The 16,081-nt window shown below is 37.2% G+C and overlaps 1 protein-coding gene across 1 annotated transcript in view; it reads left to right on the top strand.

Moving 5' to 3' along the window:
* Positions 1–5,005: 5,005 nt before the first annotated feature.
* Positions 5,006–16,081, top strand: part of LOC127449968 (sphingosine 1-phosphate receptor 2-like) — a 33,501-nt gene continuing 22,425 nt past the window's right edge. Inside the window, exon 1 of the mRNA XM_051713627.1 lies at positions 5,006–5,906. The gene's annotated coding sequence lies outside the window, so the exon portion shown is untranslated. The remainder of the gene's footprint in view (positions 5,907–16,081) is intronic.

Below are 16,081 nucleotides of genomic sequence, written 5' to 3'. Positions count from 1 at the left end.
ACCACTGTTTTATGAAACAAAAATTTATGAGATTTGTGTTAAACTAACTATAGGTCATGGTTTATGCCAGACATATAACGAGGACACAGTTGATGCACAAAAGAAAAGAATGTAAGTCCACATTTTTATTCTTCTTTTTCATTGCAAACAGTCCATTTACACTTCCAACTTCTTATGAATGTGTTGTCTTTGTCAATATGGCTGGTGTTTGACAGGGAATAGACAATATAATAAGACGCAGACGGTGCAATAACTGGATGAACTTCAGGCGAGGAGGAATGCTGTGTCATACCAGACGTTAGAGCAGGGGGATGGTGGGTGGCCGAACATTGTTATGGACCATGTGCAACACGGACGGGTTAAGCCGTTGCGCACCGTCTCCAGGATGCGAGCTGATAAAGTGCTACATACCTACAGTTTATTTAATCAAAAAAAGTGTCAAAATCAGATAAAAAATTTGCTAGTCAGTCACTGATAATCCCCCTACCCCCCAAATATAATTTGCATATGTGAATATTCAAACATCAAGCATGTCAAGACATGTTGTACCAGGTTTGCCAGGACCAATCTGTAAATGTTTAAATACTCACAGTTTCAAAAGTATTGCCACATGACATAATCAATATACATGTTACATGATTTTAATGTGATAAAATCGCCTGCTAACCTTTTCTGTGTAAAGTTTTATTCAATTTTACTACTTCGTTGCAACTTCGTAACGCTGTAAACCCTTAAATGACCTTAAAATGATAATTAAACAACTTTATAGCTCAAATAATATAACATTTTAAACAGAAGAATTAATGCGAGGGCTTTTATAACATTAAAAGTTTCACATTTCTGCCTTATACTGTACAGTAAGTGCCTCACTGTAATCTCGATCTCGATTTTTGTGGTAATCAACTTTACACCACAAATGCTGTCCATTGGACTTAACTTGTACTGAACCCGGAAGTCTAAATTTTAAAAAAACAGTAAGTGTCTGAGTGGAATCTCTTTCTATTCTGCTTGCTTGCTTTTTTAACAATTCAATATAAAAAAAGTAATTTCCTCTAATTTAGTTCTATTTTAGGTTTTCATTTAACCATTTATCCAATCTGCACCCAAATATAACCTTCACGTATTATATATCTTTTTATTCAACTGAAAAATGAACTGAGCATAATATAACTTGGCCTGTACTGCTTGGTTTAGCCTCTTAGATGAAAACAGATATGGATAATTAGACTCTCTGTGCATCACACAATGAATAACATCACAAGACATCACTCAAGCTCATGGGTCTAACTGGATCACAGGATAACCGAGCACATGACAGAAAGAGAATGTTCCGATGCTCTAAAAATATAATTGATCTGTGATGAAGATGGAAAAAGAGGAAGAGTTAAGCCAATGTGTGTGGTGTTTCTGCTCTGTATAGGAGGGGAAGTGAATGTGAGAACGGTTCTGTATTTTACAACCAGATTATCTTTCTTATAACGGTTTCCTCTGACTAAATAAGTACCCTGAATATTCTGTTTAACTTCCGTGTACAGTGATAACTGATAGCACAATAGGATACCAGATACTTAAAGGACCATGTAAGATCATGTAAGGTCATTATTGCCATTTCGCTTCGCATCAGGGTCCTGTTCATCCTTTTGGGGTTTACTTTGCGATAATGAATGGCTGACTGGACATTATCCTGTTTTTTACACAGCTACTTACCAATTATATAAATACTGTAAATGGACACAAAATATTGATTTGAGCTGAAATTCCTCTATTACATGGGAAGAAAAAAACACAGACTGATACGAGAGAAATGAAACTAGCATTCACCAATGAATTGTTAGAATTCAGTAAGAAAACTGAAAACGAAGGTTTCAAACTTAGAAACAGTAGATTAGTGTGGACATGGCTTTAAAGGAACATTCCAGGTTCAATACCAGGTAAGCTCATTCAACAGAATTTGTAGCACAACTCGTCCCGTCTTTTCATTAAAAAAAAAAAAAAAAAAAGCAAAAATTTAGGTTCCAGTGAGGCACTTACAATGGAAGTGAATGGGGCCAATTTTTGGAGGGTATAAAGGCAATAAAGGTATAATGTGAAGCTTATAATTTTATAAAAGCACTTACATTTAATTCTTATGTGTATTATTTGAGCTGTAAAGTTGTTTAAATTGTCATTTTTATTCATTTTAGGGTTTTAGGGTTTGTTGATGTTACATTGTCACGGCAACGAAGATGTAAAACTGGCTATAACTTTACACAGAAAAGGTTAGTAAATGATTTTTTCACACTAAAATCATGTTTACATGCATATTGTTTAAGTCTTTTGGCTATAATTTTGAAACAGAGACTATTTTAGCATAAAAAATTGGCCCCCATTCAATTCCATTGTAAGTGCCTCACTTCAACCTCAATTTTTGCTTAATTTTAAAGAAAAGGAGTGATGAGTCGAAATTAATTATTGTGGTGATCAATATTATGCACAAATGCTGTCAACTGAGCTTAACTTGTATTGAACTCTGAATATTCCTTTAATATGGAGTCTCAGTGAAGGATAATAATTCTTGCAATAAAAAATAACTTTATAAATAAAATTATTTGTTAAGAATTTACAATAAGGTAGTATTTGTTAACATTAGTCAAATACATTAGTTAACATGAACTAACAATACAGCACTTATTAATCTTATCTTAGTTAATGTTAATTTCAACATATGTAATTCTTTTAACATAAAAGTATACATTAACATATGTTAAGATTATTAAAAGTTGTAAAAAATGTTGTTCATTGTTAGTTCATAATACTTAATGAATTAATTCATGTTAATGAATAGAGCCTTACTGTAAAGTGTTATCAATTATTCCAATATGTTCTAAACTTGGACAGTTTTTAGAGTAGAGTAACAGAGGATACGGCCTTTTCTTATTCAAACATACTGTAAAAGAAGAAAAGCTACATCTAATGACTTTGCCAATGTAAGCGGCAATTTAAAATTAGCAGCACCCTGTCTGAGCAGCTAGCATGTGTGAGAATGACACTGATGCAACTGTAGTATTTCTCATAAACAGAAAGGATCCCCTAAAAGATGCCTAAAGCGATTCCAAATTGTTCTCTTTTTTTTTTCAGAGGAACTCAAAATGACCACCATGCCTTTGAAGGTCGCAAAATACGTTAGCACAGCACAAACACAAACCACATCAAATCCGGAACTTCAATGGGTAAACCTGATGGTGGAAACTATGCTGTGGCAGACCAAATACGCGTCACAAGCTGTTTTCAGGTACTACGTTTGATGTACCATGTGTTAGGTATGTAACAGTGCTTATAAATGGAGAAGTTCAATCCGGCTGAAAAATTTTGGAGGAGTTCATGAGATGAGTACCAGGAACACCCTTACAAAAATTGAGTTTACTGCAAATTTGCCGCAAACTCACCACAGATCATTTTCAAGTACAAATGAGCTTTGTGGCAAACTTGCGGCAAAAATTTGCAGCGAATCACAAGCTCATTTGCATGTGAAAATAACAAGTGGCACATTTGCGGCAAATTTGTGGCTATAGTTTAGATTTTTTTGTACATAGATCATCCTGGGGGTGGAAAGGGATGGAGGTGGTCGAAACAGCTGCCAGATGTGGAGGAGTCCCAGGAGCCCTGTCACATTCTCACAGACAATGCATGGCTTGAGAAGTCACCACAGGAAGTGAGGTCAGGGTTCCTGACCCCTCCCCCAAACTCACAGAAATGCAGAGTTCAAACTGAAGTCTCAAAATATATGGTAGCGAAACCTCTGAATCCATGCAGACAGTTTTAGATATCCGTTGACTTTTGTTATGGTTCATTTTTCCATGCAAAGCAAAGTCTACTATCGCGGAGAATCATATTTCCTTACGTAGAGGAATAGTTCACCCAAAATTAAAATTCTCTCATAATTTACTCACCCTCATGCCATCCCAGATGTGTAGGCCAAAGACAAACAAAGATTTCTGGAAGAATATCTCAACTCTGTAGGACCATACAATGCAAGTGAATGGTGACTAAAACTTTGGTGCTCCAAAAAGCAATGTAAAAAAGTAATCAAAACAACTCCAGTAGTTAAATCCATGTCTTCAAAAGTGATAAGATAGGTGTGGATGAAAATCAGATCAGTATTAATGTTAATTAATTTTTTTTTACTATAAATCTTCATATTTGACCACTAGGTGGCGATATGCAGAGAATGTGAATCACCAAAAAACAAAAGAAGAAGAATGTGGAAGTGAAAGTGAAATTTTTTAGTAAAAAAAAAAAAAAAAAAAAGGACTTAAATATTTATCTGTTTCTCACCCAGATCTATAATATTACTTCAGATGACATGGATTAAACCACTGGAGTGTTATGGATTACTTTTATGCTGACTTTATGTGATTTTTGGAGCTTTACATTTCTGGCCATTGCATGGACCTACAGAGCTGAGATATACTTCTAAAATGTTTGTGTTCAGCAGAGGAAAGAAAGTCATACACATCTTGGATGGCATGAGGGTGAGTAAATATTTCATTTTTGGGTGAACTGTTCCTTTAACTGGTTTGTAAAATGTGAAATTGCCTCACAAAGTTATAGTTAAACTGAAACAGCAATAGGAATTGCTTTGTGGTGGATTTTTCGTTATTCATGACTCACCAATTTCCATATTTACTAGAAGGGCTTATCGGCAAAACGGTACAATTAACCACATGGTCCTCATAAAAATGGGCCTTTTACTAACAGGCTCACAGATGAATTCAGTGCTCAGTGATGCAAATATGTAATACCTGCCCTCTTCCCGCGAACACGATACAACACAGCCCCAATGACAAACAAGCCTAGACCAAGCTGCACACACCTGAGGCAAAACGTGTTCAAAACAAAACAAATATCAATGCATATGAAATCACTGACTTACAAAAAAGAAAAGGAAACCAAACGGACAAGCATAGGCTAGTGACTCAGCAAAGGTGTCACCTTTTAGTTCACACACGGCAGACAGATGTCAAGCCAGATGTAGATTTACGTCTGACCACAAGCAATCTCAACATTAAGGTCTTAGTTCACTGAAACATGTCAGCTTAATGATGCGCATGCGTAGTTTGCAGCTGAGTTTGAACATATTCTAAAGAACACAAACGTGAGAAAGGAAAAACGAGGAAAAACTCTCAACAACAACGGAGAGCGCGAGAGTAAGTGGAACCAAAAAAAAAAAAAAAAGACGAAAAAACAACAACAACAACAACAACCGAACATCTGGACCTCATTTGTACCCTGGGGAGAGAGAGAATAATATAGTATAGTTTGATAAACGTGACTTTTCGATTCTGAACATATTCACTCATTGACCAGTGCAAACATCTTTGGAGACCGTCTGCAATTCTATATATTTTTGTAATAAATGTTTTTAGTGAACAGGGGGATGAAATCATTACTTTGGCACCCTGATCTGGACTGGGAAAGAAAGCTCTGTAGAGTCCTTGGGCGCGTGCGAGTGTGCGCGCGCGTGTGTCTATTACGTGGTTGTGTCACCGCGCGCAACTCTTGAAGCTGTTGTTCGGCGAGTCCGTGAGAGCAGCAATCGAACAGCGCGTGGAATTACCCTACAACAGATTTCTGAATTTTACGGAAAGTACAGTCGTACCTGACGCGTCTTGAAGCTTTCAACACAAGCGAAGAAGACTGATTTGTCCTTGGCGTTTATCATAGCCATGGCTTCACTATCGATTCAATTAATGCCCATTGCTCCACGAAAGTTTTGACTCCTAAAGAATCCGTTTCCGTTGCAACTGTTGGCTCCCCCAAATCGGAACCTTTTCGCATCGGAATTACGGAGTCTCATATGAACTTTGTGAAAGAATATTAAATAGAGCGGCACGCGTTTCTTCTGTCTGCCGGGCATCGCACATGGGGTAAGTCAGTATTAAACTAAACATCTCACATCCATAACGCAAGAAAACGTTCCTTGGTGCTTCAATGTGTTAACCTCTTCGTTATTTTTGTAGTAGTACAACATAAACGTAATACTGTATTTTAATGGATATATTTTGCTTTAATGACCATCCCTATGTAAACATAAAGGATATATTTCACACTTTACTTTAACAGTAACTTGTGACGCGTTTATTTGTCAATAGAGACACGTTTCTATCACATTTAGCTCAGTCATTGATCTCTCTGGCTTGCACTGATGTGAAGAACTCGCTGATAAGACTATCTCACATATAGAGTCCCTTATCAAAGCTCTCGACACATGCATATTCCACCAGTGTCACTTTAAATAGGTTAGGATTGGATTTTGAAGTGTCACGCTCCAAAAGGTTTTTGCATAAAATAGGAGAAAGTACCCAACGGTTGTTTGTTCATTAATGTAATGTTTAACATGTATGCGTGCAGTCAAACAGTCATCCAGACGTGCAGGACTTCATGTGTATTGCAGAAGTTCTTCATTTGTCAATAGGGACGGGCTCTTGCTGTGCTCATGGCACTGTGGGTTATTTGCAACATTTGTAGTCGTTGCAAAAGCCGCCGTAGGGATTTGTCCATCAGTCAACGTAAAGATGGCATTGTTCTTAAAGGATGTATTAATAAGACAAAAGGCTCTATTATGCTGCACCGAGTGCTCTTGATGCTAGTTCTGTCTCTTAAAGGGATAGTTCACCCATAAATTAAAATTCTGTGGTCATTTGCTCATCTTCATGTCACCCGCACACGACATGAGATATTGAGCAGAACATCCAAGCTGCTGTTTTCCATACAACGTAAGTGGTTGGCGATTTATACTGTCAAGTTAAAAATAGAACAAAAAAGCACCATAAAATTGGTCCATACGATCAGAGCACTATATTCCATTTTTTCTGAAACTGTACTGCAGTTTTTTGTGAAGAACAGACTGAATTTTAAGTAATTATTTGCTGACTAATCTTACCCACATATCTCATTTGCGCTTGCGCACATTCAAATCTGGTCACGTGACACGTGAGAACCAATGACATTGCTGTTAAGGTTAATTTTTTTTAGAGTTTGTCAATAAAACAAATAGCTGGCTGCATGGAAAAGAGTAGCATGGACATTTTGCTTAACATCTTTTATGTTCCACTGAAGAAAAAACATTAAGGTGAGGGTGAGTAAATGATGTGCGAAATTAAAACAAATTTTAATATTGCACTTTAAAGAAATATTCTGTGTTCAGTACAAGTTAAGCTCAATTGACAGCATGTTGAAAGTATTACACAAAAGTATTTTCAACTTCCCCCTTCCTGTCTAACAATGGAAGTGAATGGGGCCAATCCGTAAACGTTAAAATACTCACTCTTTCAAAAGAATAACTACAAGACATAAACATTATGCATTTTAAATGATTTTGTGTAATAAAATAGCTTATTAGCCTTTTCCATGTAAAGTTATATTTAATTTTACAACTTTGTTTTGTCATGATGATGTTGAGCTTAATTTGTGTTGAACCCAGAATATTCCTTTAATATTCTGCTTTGGCTGTTAACTCTGTTTTGTTATGGAATGAGACAATTGTACAGATTTAGGTGAGCTCTAATGTATTTACTGATTTTTGTCTCGCCTTTTATGCAGAGCTATATTGAAAAGCCATTACAACAGCTTCTGAATTCAGGTCAAGCTATGAAATGCATCCCTTCCCTCAGTCAAAGATAAGCATTCATTGAAAACTCCTCAATGAGGTAGTGACAAAACATGTGATTCTTTAATACAATCGCACTTTCTCTCCAGTGCAAGAAAAAGGAAAGGGGTTGAGATGTTTTGTAATCTGCTTTTGTGGTACATGATGCCTACCTTTATGAGATAAGCAGATATGTGGGAGGAAACAATGATTATCACATTGAGTGGTGTTCATCCATCATTCTCAACCATGGACGTGAAATGTGTGTGTGTGTGTGTGTGTGTGGTCACAATATTTTTCTAAAAGCTCTAAATTGAATGATTGCATTATCTTGTCTGCTCTGTGACTGCATCAGGGTTTTCAAATAGTGCATTCAGAAGCACATGGGAATTTCTGAATGCTATAAAGGAGAGCTAACTTTTTTTTTTTTTATTGGATGGAAACATTATTAGCAGAGTGGGAAATTAAGAAGAGCAGGAATATCAGGTGTTGGATACATTTATGGCTCTTGAGAAAGAGAGCAGAGTTTCTTGTTTGGGGTGTGGTGGCTTGTATTCGGGTGGTGGTGGGGTGTAGTAAACAGCAGATTTTCATCACACTGTGAACCAATCTGTAGACTGAAGCTGATATGGGCAGCATGTAGCCTGTGTTGGCATCATGTGATGCCATGCTTCATTAAACCAGAACAAAACCAGCCACGCTGCCTCCACTGACCACCACCGGCTTTCTTCGCTCATGTTCACACTCTCAAACCATGTCTATATGAGAGGCTTGATTTTTATTTTAGTAAAAGACAGTGGTAGACCTATGTATCGGCAAAGGCGGATTAATCAAATTTGGACATTTAGAGTTTATCGGGATTGGCTGATAACTGTGCAGATAGTCAAAATATAGTCAAAAATAGTAATTCCATCTAGTGTCAGATCCAAAATCCACAACAGCCTTGTCAATGAATCAGGGGCAGAGCTAGGAAGCCTGGCCACCCCATTGGCGACCCCACTCGCAACTCATGAAATGTTTTATTTTTTTTATCAACATTTTACCAGCCATTGTCCACAGTGCTATCTAAATCAGTGTTTCTCAGCTGGTGGGTCGCAACCCAAAAAGGGGTCACAGGTTTTTTCGGATGGAGTTGCAGACAATTGAGAAAAACAATGCCAGGGTTAGAACAATGGCATAGAACAATGCTACATTTAATGCCAGGGCACTAAATATGCTTCTTATCTGAAACGTGCATTTGCATGGTGCAGTAGATACCTGGTTTTTGTGCGAATGTGGCATGAACCATCACAGAACCACTCGCGGCAATGATCTAATCTGCTCTAACCTACTGTACCTTGTGCGTGCACACATCAACCGAGCTTCCCTCGATACCACGGCGCAGACCACAAAACTGATGCAACCATTTGAATTCTAGTGAGAAATGTCTAGTTTAAAGTGCTATAGAGGAAGTCAAACCTCTTAAACAGTAAATTGCTCCAACATGCTGAACAGCACTGAAGAGGAAAAGAGCAACACTGTGCTATGAACCAAAATAAAGCTTTTTCAAATTTATTTCATGTACCAAATCATCATCCTTAATAAAATTAATCATGTTTTTACAGTAGTAACTGGAATTTTGACAAAATTGGTATAGTGTCACATTAAATAAACATTTGTGTAAAATCCTTTAGACCTCATTTTATTACAGCTGTGGGAACAGTAGTGGAAGTTTCTGAACATTTATGAAACTAAATATTCATTATAAATACTACACATTTTTATTTGTAAAAAGACTAGATAAATGGACCTAACCACAGTTTTGAGGAGCCATCCATGGTCTCTCCTATGCTAATATGGCTTTGCACTGTAAACATAAGGGCAAGTACATCAACAACAAATAATAATAATAAAAATGTCACTGGACTAGCCTTTATACTTGAAAACCATGAACAAAATTATGCAAGATAAAAGAAAACGCGACCCAGACTACATATAAATACAGGTTACGTTTTTTTTTACTGTGTTGGGTCACTACTTAATGTCCAAAGTAAAATCTGGGTCCTGAAGCAAAACTAGTTGACAACCACTCATTAAGATATTGACTACTAAAAGAACAATATCGGTTGATCACTAGTAAAAAAAAACAACAACCATTTGTGCCTTAGACGCAATTACTCAACGTCACAATGAATTTCAAGTCGTCTCTTGAAACAACACAGCCTTCAGATATGAGTGGTACTGGTCGTTATCACAGAAATCTCACTGTCATAATGAGGTTGCTGGTCAACTATTTTGGTTTTACCTTTCATGATGCTTTCTTCTAAATACACCTGACCTATGTTTCAACTTTGTCACTGAAACATGTTTCAGAACAAAAATTGTTCCCCATTACTAGGGTTTGTATTCTCACAGGTAATGGCTCGGGAATTACTTTTAGGGGGGTCGAACCAATGACAGGCGAGTTGTGCTGTCTACATCTTCTACTACTACTACTTGGGAAAGGGTGAGCTCATGAATATAAAGTAGCTGGTGCTGATGTTGGCAGGTAATCTTCCTAGACTGTCCAGTTGTGAAACCTAATTGATATTCATCCTGTTGGAAGGCAAAAAAAGGCTTATTTATCTATTGAAAATATCAGGTGGTAAAACTAAAGCAAACTGTAGTCTATACCAGGCATATTTAATCCGAGCCAACATAATATTTTAACATCTTTCTTCGTGGTTCCAGCGACCCAGCTCACAGGTCACACATGTAGGCTAAATTATACATTGGTGAGGAAGGAGTGTGAAGAGTGCATGAGAAGCAAAGCTATATGTAAAAAATGAATAAATAAACACATATAAGTAAACGGAAGGACAAATAAATATGCAGGCCATGGTGGGTGCTGGAAGTGTGGGATTCTTGGGCTTGGTAACATGAGAGTTTAAGGGTGGGTCCAGGTCACAGTGTGGGCAGAGCAATCCCTCAAGGACTCTTGTGTTTATCATTTTGGCAATGGGCGCTGAGCTCTTGCATGACCTCCTGAGAGAACTATCTCTGAGGAAGCCTGAATCCATCATGTCAGCAAGAGTAATTTAATACAAAAGAAAATTGTACTGGAAAGCATTATGGCAAACCGATATGTTTGGTTTTTCAGGGTGAACTAAGAATTGTTGGCACCCAGGGATCAATGCATGTCTGTGAAAGCAGGGCAGCAATTTTTTCCAATCACACCAATCAATAATAGCCTATCATCATGCATATGTGCCGAGATGTGTAGTGAAATTAATAGAGGTCAGGGATTACGAAGCTGCAGGGTTTGCATTGAATGTTATAAGGCAGCATGCCATCTTTCCTCAGCTGAAAAACACTTTTGCTGGGTGTGGCAACTGGGACAAAATAAACGCCTCTGTTTTGGAGGCTGCTGGTGAGCAAGTTACAACTCACAGCTGGCAATATGGAGCTTTCAGTTTTGGTGCCAAGAACTGGGAGTGTCGCAGTAATACATTTCTTTTGCTCTGTCTGCTAACCTTCTCCACAACATGCATGCACCAGTCATTTAGACTTTCTTGCTGGCTGTTCGATGCAACTGTACAAACAGTAGCTTGCATATTTAGTGTTAAGACCATTCCAAACACATCCCATAAATTTATGTTGTATACAACGCAGTCACATAGTCTAATCTGTCTGTGTTGCACAGACACATGTAGTCAAGGCTCAAGGGAGATTTTCTAAATATTTACTGAGGAGCGATTCAGTCAGGGGAAAGACTTTGTCCATTTTAGGACAGATAGAGTTTTGGAATCATGAGCAAATGGAAGAGCTTAAAGGTCCCTCCTGCTATTCATGTTGTGCATCTGTGCATAATCACTGTTATAAATCTACCATATACAGTGCAACAACAAATCCAGCTTAACATCAATGCAGGTGTACACAACTGTCAGATGTATTATTCAGAACAGCAACAGAACAGTGTTTTTGTAATATGTTGTGTTAGTTCGTCCAAAAACTGAAAATTCTGTTATCGTTTACCCTCATGTACTTCCAAATCTGCATTAATTTCTTCAATGGAACACAAACGGGGAATTTTGGAAGAGTATGGCTGCTTTTTTGGGACTGGGGCTGTCAAAAATGAAAAAAGAATGACAGTAAAAGTATTGTAAAAGAGGTCCAACCGACTCTGAAGCAATTTAATGTAATAAATAGCATGTACATAAAATTTCTGGGGAAAAAATTATTCACTTTACTTAGCACTAAGCTATATTTACTCAATGTTACACAAAACTTTAAAATTGTAAGATTAATAATATATATTTTTTAAATAAAAAAATGTTTTTATGTTATAAATGCTAGATCGCAGTGTCTTCTGGTTTCTGTTCAGCCATCCAAATTTTAGTAATTTATTTGCACAAAGAAATTGTTACTGTATTAGGAAAATATAATATAATAGAAAATAACAACAGTGCACACAGTAGTCCAGCAACCACAGATGGCATGTGCACAGTAGCAATCACATTTTCTCATAGAAGAAGAATTAAACTAATAATACACACCATGCACAGTGAATATTACATTTGCTAATTGCATAAACTGACTAATTAATAGGATCGGAATGAATAATAAAACAATAAATAAAATAATAAAAAACATAACATTTTGGACTGTAGCTCACACAAAGCTGTTGTATGGCTTCAGCAGACTTGGAATATAGCACACAAGTTGTTTGGATGATATTTATTTTTTTCATTTTGGAGCTCGAAAGTCCTTATTCACTTTCATTATATGGAAAACAGTGGTCCAGGATATTCTTCAAAAATGCACATTTTGTGTCCCAGAGAGGAAAGTAAGTCATACAGGGATGGAACAACTTGAAGTGAGTAGCTAAATATTGACAGAACTGTCTTTTTTGCATAACTATTCCTGTAATATGTCTTAGGCAACAGTTGTTTTTATTTGTTGATTTATCTTCAAAGTTACTAATCGGCACGGAAATGAGGTTGCAGCTTTTAGAAGTACAGAAACCTTGCAACATTAAGCCAGTATTTTTGCCTCTCTCCCATGTTATGATAATATTCACCATTTAGCTACAAAGAGGCTTAGAGATCTTTTTTGTTTTAGTGAGCTGTAAAACATTTCTGAATGATTTGTGGCTTGAAGTACTCCAGAAAGTGCTGTATATATAGTGATGTGGTCATGTCATGGTTTTCTAATGTGGCATCAGTACATCCAACTGCATTACGTTTTGAGTAGGTATTGAGGGGGAGATAAGGGCATGCCAGACCCGCACACCCACCCTCTCTTGATAGACAGTGTATTGTAACCCTGACTGCCTTTGTTTGTGCACCTGGAAGAAACCCACCGAGGAACCCCTGTTGGAATGAAGAGCTGGATTGCTCACTAGAGCTTGGCAGATTAAATTGTGGAGGGGGGGCTTTGTCCATCAAACCTGTTCTTTCACTTGTGGCATCTGTGATGGGATCAGACCCATCCTCATGTTAATTCCAAGTCATGAATGTCCATGAGAGGCAGAAAAGAGATGGATCCTGCCTACACTGGGCCCTTTAGCATGAGAATGGCCTGGCTTTGTGCTCTCCTGTGGGACGTTACTGAAGTGACTTTTTTTTTTTTTTTTTTTTTTTTTTTTTTTGCAGTCATTTTGTAAAACAGAAGTTGCACAAGTTGATCTTGTCTTTTAACTGTAATGAAATGAAACCGTTAGTATTCTTGTGTAACTTGTGGTTAACATTTGGACCAAAATGTTGATTTTCTGGAGGGAAACTGTCTCTCACTTCGCTTAAATAGTCAAATAAAGCGATGGGTTTGCGTAATCAGTCAGCTAGGTCTCATCTCCCTTGACCATGAGAAGAGAGATGTGGACACAGGAACACAACACTGCAGAAAAAACATTTTCAGACAGTGTAGTATATTAGATGTATGGCTTGCTGTGCAAGTAATACAGTTAAATGTCTGCATGATATGATTTTCCAGTCCTTTCTGGATGTAACATACTGCACTGATTAGCTGGTTGACTTTGATCATCTTCGGATCAATGACTGAACCCGACCTGATGGGAAATAAAATGACAAAGAGCAAAGTATACCAGTCAGACTTGGACTACAGTTTCAGAGAGGGGGAAGTAAGACTTTTGGTTTTTACCATAACAGACGGCGTGTGTGTGAGGCAATCCAGTCTCTATCGTCCCAAAGGGACTTTGTGCAGTAATATGTCAGCTGCAGTGTCTGGGAAAGACGGGAAATCATTGCACATTTTTTGAAGGCCAGTACTTGTGTTTGTGTATATTGACATTTTATACAAAGTATATTTGTCTCATTTAACGGCCAGAATTTTCAAAATAGATTTTTAAGATCTTTCTTATAGCCTGACCACCATTGTTGGAGAGAAACTAATTTAAAGTAGCAATGCTAATAACTTATCTACATTCATCAGTAGTGTGACAGTAGTTTCGTTGTTTTCAAAACCTAGCTTTTCCATTGACAAGCTACTTTTTTGCAACAAGTTTTGCAGAGCGACAAAAGCATGCTTATAATATTGCGCACACAGATTTACAACTGAACGAGTTAAATAGACACAATAATCAACCACGTTTTCAAATGTCCTCTCGCTCTCATATGTAGCGATGGAAAATCTGATTTGTTTTAGTAAATTGGTTCATTAGGGCATTTCAATTGGCTCCCAAAAAATTATTATTTTTGGATATGTGCACTGCTGCTGTTCATCACTTATGTTTGTGATCCAGTTATAATCTAGTATTTTTTTTAGTAGTAGGCCTAAGTCACCCTAATTGAGATTCATTCATTCAAAACCCTCATTTGACCCATTTACAGTACATGCACACCAATGCACTGATTACTCCCAAAAATCATCTTATTTAAACAGTCCGACAAAGCCAAAAAATCAGTGTTTACATTAAATTTGAAATAATCAGGTTATTCTCTGTTTTTGATGTCAAGCCATGAAAACACTTTGGTACACATTGGATAAGCCGGTAAGAACATTGGTTAATGTGTTTACATGCAATGCGAAAACGGTGTAACTCAAAAATCTACCCATTTCGATCAATTTATTATTATGCCCTTTATGGCCTTACACCGATTATGGAAAGCCGCTTAATGCATTTACATGACATAAACGTTGACAGCTTATTAAACGTAATAGGTGTAAGATCGTGCATGTAAATGCACTTTTTGATTTTGGGCCAGAAAAAGACTGCAATCATTAAATTACACTATTATAGAAACTGATTATATACTGCTAAAGGGTTCCCACAGTCATGAAAAACCTGTCAATATCAGGGAATTTTAAAATTGTTTTATTGTTAAATTGTTTTCTAGGCCTGGAAAGGTCATGGGAATTAATCAAATCTCAAAAGTCATGGAAAAGTCATTGACATTTTTACAGTAAATGCCTATTCTAGTTTTTCTCTGCTCTAAAATATTTTATAAGCTATTGCACTTGTTTAGAGTAGCTAAAACATGCTAGTAAGCAATAGCAATGTCTGATTTGTCGGCGAATCATTCTTTTGAGTCAGTTAGTTTCAACGAATTAGTTGAAGCTGTTCACAAATCTAAATGATTCGTTAGCATGTGATTATTTTTATTTTTTTTTATTTTTATTTTTTTATAAATCTAGTAATCACAAATGCCTGGAAAAGTCATGGAAATTCATAGGTCAAAAAGGGTGGGAATCCTGAAGCTATTTTTAAAGATATTAGGCTACCACCTTAAGTAGTTCTAAAGCAGTTAACTTCTTTTGGTAAGTAGCTTGTAGTGTAGCAAACTTTTCAAAATAATTGCTTTACTGTTGTTTAACTAGGACTATTTTAAATCATTAGTAGCTTATAGCTTGGCAAGCTTCAGTTTTAAAGTAGGTTCCCCAACATTGCTGGCCACTTTCTAATATTCAGTTCTCCCCCGACCCGTTTCTTATCCCCTCCATAATTGTTTGATAAAAGGTACCAGACCATAATCGGTATCACAAAAGGCAATCAAGACTGCTTTGTTCATCTGTGTGGGTGCCTGTTTCCTTTTGTGGATGTTCCCCCTTCTACATTCACACCCTCAACCCCCCCCCCCCAAACACACTCTCTTATCATAACCCCCACAACTGTCACATGTACAACCGATGCATACGAGAGACATATGCGGGTCACATTTGCACAATGGTACAGTGTTATCCCAAAAATCGGTTCGTCTAGAATCTGAGCACACACACATGGGACACACACATCCCATGAGAAAGCAGAAGAACATCAGCATGGGTGGGGTTTGCGTGATGGTGGAACAGGAGCAGGGCTGTAGAACAAAGCAAATGTGATTTCTCTTCCAGTACCTTTCATTAAAGGATACTTCCTATGTGCAGACAACAGCAGACGAGTGTGAGAAAATTGCATGTGAAACCCGATCCACACTGGTTGAGATTTAATTCAGTGATTCTGCTACACGCTTAAAACACTGAACTTTCAGTTAGTTGATT

Source organism: Myxocyprinus asiaticus, chromosome 13, assembly GCF_019703515.2.
Source record: "Myxocyprinus asiaticus isolate MX2 ecotype Aquarium Trade chromosome 13, UBuf_Myxa_2, whole genome shotgun sequence".
Taxonomy (NCBI): domain Eukaryota; kingdom Metazoa; phylum Chordata; class Actinopteri; order Cypriniformes; family Catostomidae; genus Myxocyprinus; species Myxocyprinus asiaticus.
This window is presented reverse-complemented; position numbering and strand designations above follow the sequence as displayed.